Source organism: Anoplopoma fimbria, chromosome 16, assembly GCF_027596085.1.
Source record: "Anoplopoma fimbria isolate UVic2021 breed Golden Eagle Sablefish chromosome 16, Afim_UVic_2022, whole genome shotgun sequence".
Taxonomy (NCBI): domain Eukaryota; kingdom Metazoa; phylum Chordata; class Actinopteri; order Perciformes; family Anoplopomatidae; genus Anoplopoma; species Anoplopoma fimbria.
In genome coordinates, this window is record NC_072464.1 from 7,150,685 (window position 1) to 7,159,531 (window position 8,847).

Genomic DNA, 8,847 nt, shown 5'->3' on the forward strand with positions numbered 1-8,847 from the left:
CCAAAATAATTAGTTATATAAATGAGGCAATTATTTTAGCCAAAAACAAGTGAAATCCGTTTCTTTTCGTTGGGTAACATGTTATGGGGTGGACACTTTTTACATGTCCTGAAGTTTCACTGTTGCAGCTGAGCGAGAACAGCACACTTCACTAAAAGTCTTCAAGTTAAACACAATCAAAAGCTATGGATGTGGATGATGTGTCATATCTCTTTAACAACAAGAAAGGAACAATTTTCTACCAATTGGGAGCAGCAATATTCTTGACTATATGAAATTTCCCTTCAAGTCCACTAACACTGCCATCTGATGTAAATAAGAAGACAGTCTCAAAGCCTTCGAAACCTTTTCATTAAGGAAATGTACCATAAAAGAAGTGAAAAAGCAAAGAATGTACAGTAGACCGAACCTACACAAGAGGTACGGTCATGGAAAACATTTGCTAAAGTGCTCTTTTGAACAGCCTGCCATGAAGTTATAATCTAACACTTTGTTTTGTTGCAGGATTTAATAGGTATATGGCTTGTGGAGGTTGGATGTGATTAGAGAGTTCAGACAGTGCTGTGGGCACTTGAGCTAAGAAGGATGGTGCTCTTGTAAGTCATTTTATTTTGGGCTTATGACTGTGTTGTATCTTTGTTTTTACTGCTGATATCATCTATTATTTGTAAACTCATCCTTATATGTGTGCGATTCATCTTGGAAAATGCAGTCATGAAAAGATGTTTGATTGGGAATGAAATTAGATTCACTGCCTGAAGGTTGTTTATTATCTGCTGAACAATACCTTGCCTGCTGAGTGAATTGTCCCACTTAATTGTAAAGGTGTATCACATCTGATAAAACAACTCCTGTTCAGAAGAATACCTTGTTAAGATGAACTTTTTTGTTGTGGAAAAAACATCCCTGGACATATCTCACTGTGATTATTACTGCACATGACCTTTTCATCCTCTGTGAAAAGGTCATGGTTCAGGTGGATACTGTATTCACTGTAAATGGAAAGATAATGGCTTGGACCCAAGAGGCCAGTGGAGTGGTGACAATGTTTACTATGTTACCATGTGACTTAAAAAAAAAAAAAAAAAAAAAAAAAAAAAACAAGACTCAAAGGACAGTGGTAAACTAAAGTCAGTAAGAACGGATGTCCAATAAGTACTGATGGAAAATGTAGTACACTTAAAAAATAAATTCCCCCTACCTAGTTTTGAGTAAAAAGTAAATATAAAGAGTGATTACATCCATTCTTTATATACAGTCTGTTGCGTGTACCCAATCGGTGTGTGTGTGCTATGGAGGGTCTGATGTGTTTGTTTGCGCATGTTATGTGTCATGGACCATTTTTCTGTTTGGCCACAAAAGTTGAAAGGCATAGGGTGGATATACTTCTCGTTTTGGCTGCACTGTAGATATTATTCCTTACATTTCTGATGATGTAATAGACATTATGACCTTTATTAGTTATTTTTGTTTGTAATGACAATATAATCATTACAAATGTGTGCACAGTTAACAGTCATAGGCTAAATGCAATGCACTTCTTATGGTGGCTGCACTTTGTATATAATTCATGTTGGATCTTGTGATAGCCATTTCATCCAAAACATTAATCCCAATGCACAGTTGCTGCTTTTAAAAGCAGATATAGCACACAGCACATTCAATATAATGTCTGCTTTTTTATTTTGGGGAAAAAAAGAACAAGAACTTCTGCTCCTCCGGGATGGGTTAAATGCAGAGAAATAATTTCCCCATTGTGGGACTAATAAAGGATTGATTATTATTATTATTATTATTATTATTATTATTATTATTATTATTATTATTATTATAATGTAACTCTCAAATCATGAAAATAGACACAAATTGGTCACAATAAACACTTATTTAGCATGCATGGTCTCCACAAGGATGGTTAAAAAACAAGACATATCTATGACTCACAGAGAGGAGTGAAATGGAACGCAATGGTGGGAAATTAATAAAACAAACATAAAATCAGCACAGTAAGATAAGAATAAGGTTTGCAGCTGTCGTTATTGACCTGGAAAGTAATTGCAAATTTGTTATCAGTTAATCACAACATGTGCTGGAGAATGTCTGGGACGGACTCCACCTCAAGCAGAGAAATGGATTCAGTCAATTTCATAGTTGATTAGTATTTGTTCTGTTTGCTTGTCGCAACACAGTGGCATAATAATCACAACTGTATGGTCATTTGTCTGTAGCAAGAAAAAGTCTGCGTGATTTGGTTTCAATGGTTTTACCAAAACAATATATCAGTTTGTTGGTTTCTGTTTTCTGCTCCACTGTGAACCATAGGATTGTGGTATAATGCTGGGTTTGTCGTGGATAAGTCAGGGAAATGATGATGGTAAGGTTTTCATTACAACACTGCATGGTAAAATACAGAAAAATCAGAAGCCGATCTTAGCAGCAACGCCAGCAGTAGCATTGAGCTACCATGTTTGATAGCTTGGAGGAGGTTTGATGTCACTCCGAATATCCAGGCACCCATTTCAATTGTTTGCCGCATCCAACCCCCCCACACAATACCCCAAAGGGCATGCTAATCTGGGGCACCCATCATGTCGTATGCCCATGTAGAGGAGAACACTTGCCCGTGCATTGGTCAAAGCATGACGAAACGGCTAGACCGGGGGAGTATTTTTGGGGTTACACGCCAAAGGTGACGTCAAGTTGTGACGTTTCGCCCACATGACTCCACATCTTGGCCAATGACTTCTAAGTATTTCATCATGTCTTAGTGATAGGGGGCGATATAATATTTTACTTCTATACTGCTAATCTTTTTGTTCACCGCTGGCGTGTTGTTCAACTGTTTGGAGCTACACAAAAGGTAAACCCTCTCTGCATATCTATAAGTAATGTCACAGATGAGAAAATTGCTATGGTCAAATGTTGTGGTTCTCATAGAATATATCTCATCGCAGGGCCCTTCTGCTTGGGGACTATTTGTATGTACATGCATTGTGATGTCTAGGGGTGGTGGAAATGATAAGAGCAGACAAAAAAAAAAAAAGAACTTTTTCCAGTGAATCGCTCTGATTGGATGAGATGTTGTGTCTTGTCGTTTTAATTTCATACATGTCTAATTTGATCTATGGCTTCATCATTCTGTAGATTCAAAAGTGAGACCAAGCATGAAATACTTTCAATTACCCCAAAACTATTTATATATAAATAATACATATTAATAATAATATATTGTATAATAATAATAGACTCATATTGTCTTGAACTTGGATTTCAATTTATGACGCAACTAAAAAACTGGAGCTATTCTATTTATATGGAAACAGGGAATTCAGTTTACTGTTAGCTGTGTCAATATCATTATCATATGAATAAGTATTAAATAGAGTAATTGTTCTCCATTAGCGACTACCCACAGCGTGAACAGAACTAGCATCGTCTTTACAATGTCAGACTGAAGAAAAGGGTAAACTGTCAACTTACATGGCTTTTAGCAGATACGCCCCAATAAACTATGTTAACCCTCCGAGCTAATGCTAGGAGGCAGTGGAACAATGCAAGGGGCCGTCAGCTTGCAATTGCCTGGCGCGTTAACCAGACCAATTGATTGGAGATGACAGGTTTGCACCCGGATTTTCGGGCGAATAGGTCCAGCAGGATGGCTGCTTGCAGACTGTAGTGGTGCAACAAAAGGCTCCTCAGCATGTCTATTGCAGATATATTGAACCTTCCCTTTCTGCTTTCCTACAGCTCATTTTCCCAAATTCATCTAGGCTCTTTAAGGCTGAGAGACCATTTTGAAATCTTAGAAAGTGCTCTTCTGTATAGGGAATGGGCTAATGGGACACAGTTTAAACCAAAACAAAAGGAAACAGCTTGATCAGAGTTATAATCTCAAAGATGTTCCTGGCAAGCAATAGCAAGTATAATTGGTCCCCTGCTTCTTTTTAGAAACACAGCATGCGCTGATGATTTAAACTGCAGGAGACAAAAAAGACGCTGTTTGATGAAGTGCTTGATGAAATGCTTTGTGTGTCAATTTCAGTGTCATTTTCGGCCAAAACCTCCAAAGTAGATTTTAAAATATTGCCATTTATATGTAGCACTTTGAGCAAGCACTATGGACAATATCAATATTAAAAACCAGCAGGAACAATTTCATTGTTAAAGGGTAAAAAAAAAAAAAAAAGTATCCAAAATACCAACATGATGAAAATTGCATGGATAGCATAGAGATGGTTTCATTCATGACGAATGATTTCCATCCCTTTTGTGAACTGAATTCTGTAACGTACATTAGTGATTGACAGTAGTAATTCTCCCTTTATATGTGCAGTCATGTGCAGCGTTTTACTGTGCATTGAGTGCAAAAGGGAATATTTTTGACAGCTGGCTTCCCACAGCAAACAAAATAATGATCTGAACAGATTGGGCTATACGATGAAATAATCCTTTATTAGTCCCATAGTGGGGAAATTTGCATACAGACCCATTTACGTCAGCCGTCATCCAGAGTATGCGTATACATGTTGTCAACGCTAGTGGTGTTTTGACTCAGCCATCCAGCTATTGGTTTAGGTTGCATTCGTGATCTTTGGTGGTCAATGCCCTTGCATAGCCTGACAAGCTATTGCACTCAATGTCACATCACAGTCAGCTGCTTTTGAAGATCACAGGTACTGATGGAACATGATTTGTGATTTTCTATAAACAGTTTAACCCTTACATACTGTTTGGGTCAAATTTGACCCGTTTTGACATTTGACAGCTGTAAAAATCCCCTAAACGTCATTCTTTTAGCCTGAAATTTGATGACTTTTCCTAAAATGACCCAAAATACACAAAAGTGAAAATATATTAAAATGTTATTCTTTTGTACAGGTGCTACAATTTTTTTTACACTGAGGCTGTTTCGGGTCAAATTTGACCCGTATCTATTGAGATGGATTTTAGATCTACCAGTGTGGGTCAAATCAAGGAAAATGGGGGTGCGCAACAGGCCCTTGATCTGTTCTTCCAAGACGGGGAGGATAGTGATTTGGAGGATTTGTCAGAACAGGAAGAGACAACGTGGTAGAAAACTCTGATTTTCAAAACAGGGACAACCTGCTGCAAATGTGGGAAACACATGTGCAAGTTCCACACACGTAAAGTTTCCTACCACTGCTTTGAATGCAGAGACTAGTTTAGAATGAGCATTTTATTATGTCATGTTTGTGTTCTAAGTGGTAATTCCAACAGTTCCAGAATGTTCATGCCATTTTCAAATTCAATAAAATATATTTAAATCATTATGGCTTTTATGTTTTTATGTCTTATGTAAAACAGGACATAATAATGTGTAATAGAAGATGTTTTTCTCCAAAAACAAATCTTTTAAATCTTAAAAAATACACTCTCCCTGCTCTCTGAAACATTTAATAAGGATTAATCATACATTTATTAATGAGACATAGTCTATTTAGACATTCTAAATAGATCTGTAGTTTAAAATTGGGTATAGACACTTACTATGAGGGAATTCTTGGTCTGGGTCAAAATTGTGAAGGCATTAAATATAAACAGTATGTAAGGGTTAAGTTAAGATAAGATAAAATGAGAGAAGCCTTATTGATCCCCAGAGGGGGAATTCGGGTGTTGCAGCAATAAAAAGACTGTAATAAGAACAGATAAATAATAAAAAAAAGTATTAAGAACAATATAACTTAGAAATAAAAAAGTTTAAGGAACTAAATTGTTATTTATATAAATTGGGTTGGATCAAACTGCTTTCACTCCACAACTGGATTAACTTCGAAATCATGAGTGTTAAGAAACAGATTGTGAAATAAATGAATGAGAAAAAATAATCACAATCCAGCAAAAGATCAGAACAATGATCATTGCTGCGTGCTTGGCTGACATCTCGAAGTGGATGGCGACACACCACCTGAAGCTCAACCTGGACAAAACCGAGCTACTGTTCCTCCCGGGGAAGGGTTGCCCGCACCGAGACCTGTCCATCACCATTGATGATGCCGTGGTGACGCCAACTCGGACTGTGAGGAATCTGGGTTTGACCCTGGACGACCAACTGTCGTTCTCAGCAAACATTGCATCGGTCACACGCTCCTGCAGATTCCTCCTCTACAACATCAGGAGGATTCGCCCCTTCCTCACTGAGGAGACGGCGCAGGTGCTCATCCAGGCTCTGGTCATCTCCCGCCTGGACTACTGCAATTCACTACTTGCCGGAGCCCCGGCGTCGGCCATCAGACCTCTGGAGCTTGTCCAGAAAGCTGCAGCTCGTCTGGTGTTCAATCGCCCCAAGTTCTCCCACACAACTTCCCTTCTCCGTTCTCTACACTGGCTCCCTGTAAGAGCTCGCATCCAGTTTAAGACTCTGGTGCTAGCCTACAGGGCAGTGAAAGGAACAGCTCCTTCCTATCTCCAGGCCATGGTCAAGCCTTACACCCCCGCCCGACCACTTCGCTCTGCTGCCTCGGGGCGACTGGTTGCCCCGTCGCTCAGAGGTCCCTGCGGCCGATCCACCCGGTCACAGCTTTTTTCTGTCCTGGCCCCTCAGTGGTGGAATGAACTCCCCACTGACGTCAGGACAGCAGAGTCGCTGCCCATCTTTCGGCGCAGGCTGAAAACTCACCTCTTCAAGAAGTACTACCCTGAGCCTTCTTCGTAGCACTTATTGCATTCGTATTAGTTGTTGCACTTATTGTATTCGTATCAGTTCGCTGCACTTATTGAATTCGTATTCGTTTACTGCACTTATCCTATTCGTATTAGTTTGTAGCACTTATTATATTCGTATTAGTCTGTTGCAATTATTGTTTTCGTAGTAATTTGCTTCTGCACTATACTTTTGCTCTGGTTTATGCTTTTAGATGCTATTTAAGAAAGGAGATGCACTTATGACTTCTGGTGACTAGTAGTTCTCTTGAATACCTATGTTGAATACACTTATTGTAAGTCGCTTTGGATAAAAGCGTCTGCCAAATGACTGTAATGTAATGTAATATGAGGTCAGCCTTCCCTGCACCACTATCCAAGGTGAGCCCTCAAACAAATGCTTCAACCTTTTAACACAGGTTACAAAGTGCTTTTCAGTGACATCAGTAAAAAAACACAAATTGCAGGCTCACAGCACGTACAAGAAAATACATTATGAGTGGACAGTGCCTGGATGGTTATCTGACACATTAGCTTATTAGCACCTTCGGTTGCACATCCTTCTGTCTGCCACCTTTGATCAAGAACACTGTGGGCATTACAGCTGGAGCAAGTAGGACTAGGACAAGAAAAGGTCTTTTGCTGTTTTTTGCAATTTTTTTCAAGTTAACACATTTACTTTTCACTGCTTTCTAGGTGTTGCTAATTGGTTTAAAAAAATAAATAACGAAGAGTTGCAAAAAGCACTTAGTCTTACACTATATCCACCAAGTATTCAGGTCTAACTCACACAGGCCCCTCTCTCTACTGGATTCTATGGTTAATACTCACCTCCAAGAACAAGCAAGCATTTGCCCAAAGAAAAGTAGCCGTCCAATCATGACGTGCCTACCTGAATTCATGTGGACACAAGGAGACAGCACAGATAACCCTGTTAGTACTAGACGGATCTTCAAGACACCTGCTTTGAATGTCCATCAACCACTAGCTTGCCCTGCTTCGCTAGCGTTGCCCAAGATTTGGGGCAGGGACGACGGGATTACTTCATACGCTTTTACTGTGATGCTTCACTGCGTTGTTTAACTGCATGACTTCTGCCACTGCCTCCGGTCATCCTTGCTGAGACATTCGCTTCTGTAGATGATAACGACGAACACAATATCTCATCGGTGTTCGGTACATTAACTTCCTGCAAAAGCCTGCAAAAAGACATCTCTTTGCTGGGCCTTTCTGCTTCTTGACCACCACAGTGGTAATGGTTTTTGCAGCCCAGGCAGCTTTCGTATCACCTCTTTTACCAAGGTCGCACAGAGGCATATTATTTCAGTAAGCATTCCAGAACCATTTGGAATGGAACCAACAACTTCAGACAACCCCACCATGGTGGCATTCATCAATAGTTCGATCTGTTTCTGAAGGCTCTCCACATTCCTGGGTCGGCAAAGCAAAAGTTGGTGTATTTGCCAACTGCCACAACACGCAATGCCTGCTATGGTTTCTGACAAAGCAGGGAGATCGCTGCCTGGAGAAGGACGCCTTTGCACATGGGCCTTGGCCGAAAAAATCTGTTTTATCTCATTCTGTCGCTACTTCTCTTTCCTCCCCTGTTGGAGACAGTGAGGCTGGAGCAATTGTTTTGTTATTTCGGTACTCCAGGTTTTCGCTTGGCGCTGGGGTATGCTTAAAGGATGGCAGCCAGGCCCTGGACCATCCCCCACTTCTGTGGAGTTCTGTCTCAAGAGGTGGGTGCAATAGCCGTGCTGCCCAATATGGGACATCCTCTGCAGGCTTAGCTCTGACAGGCTGTGGAGGTTCTGGAAAGGTGCTGCAGAACATCCGGGCGGCAAGAGCAGGAACTTTGATCCTGCTCTTAAGTGTTAAGTTTTAAGACTTTAGGTGTTAATGAGGAATTGCTGGTCATAGCATGAGACAGAAAAAGGGTTGTTTTACTCCCGATATTGAGATGAAGGTCATTCTCCACTTCTTCATGGAGGCCAACTGGTTTACTGCATATAGAGTTGTTTTCACCAGAAGTCTATAGTATCCACCTTTTGATGCTGCAATGCTAGCTAATATTACAACACAGTTAAGTTATGCTAGCTGATATGATCAACAGAAGAAATGCCAGCTAACTTACATGAATGTTTTATTGCCAATTTGCTGTACTGTACTGTAAGGCTGGTTTAA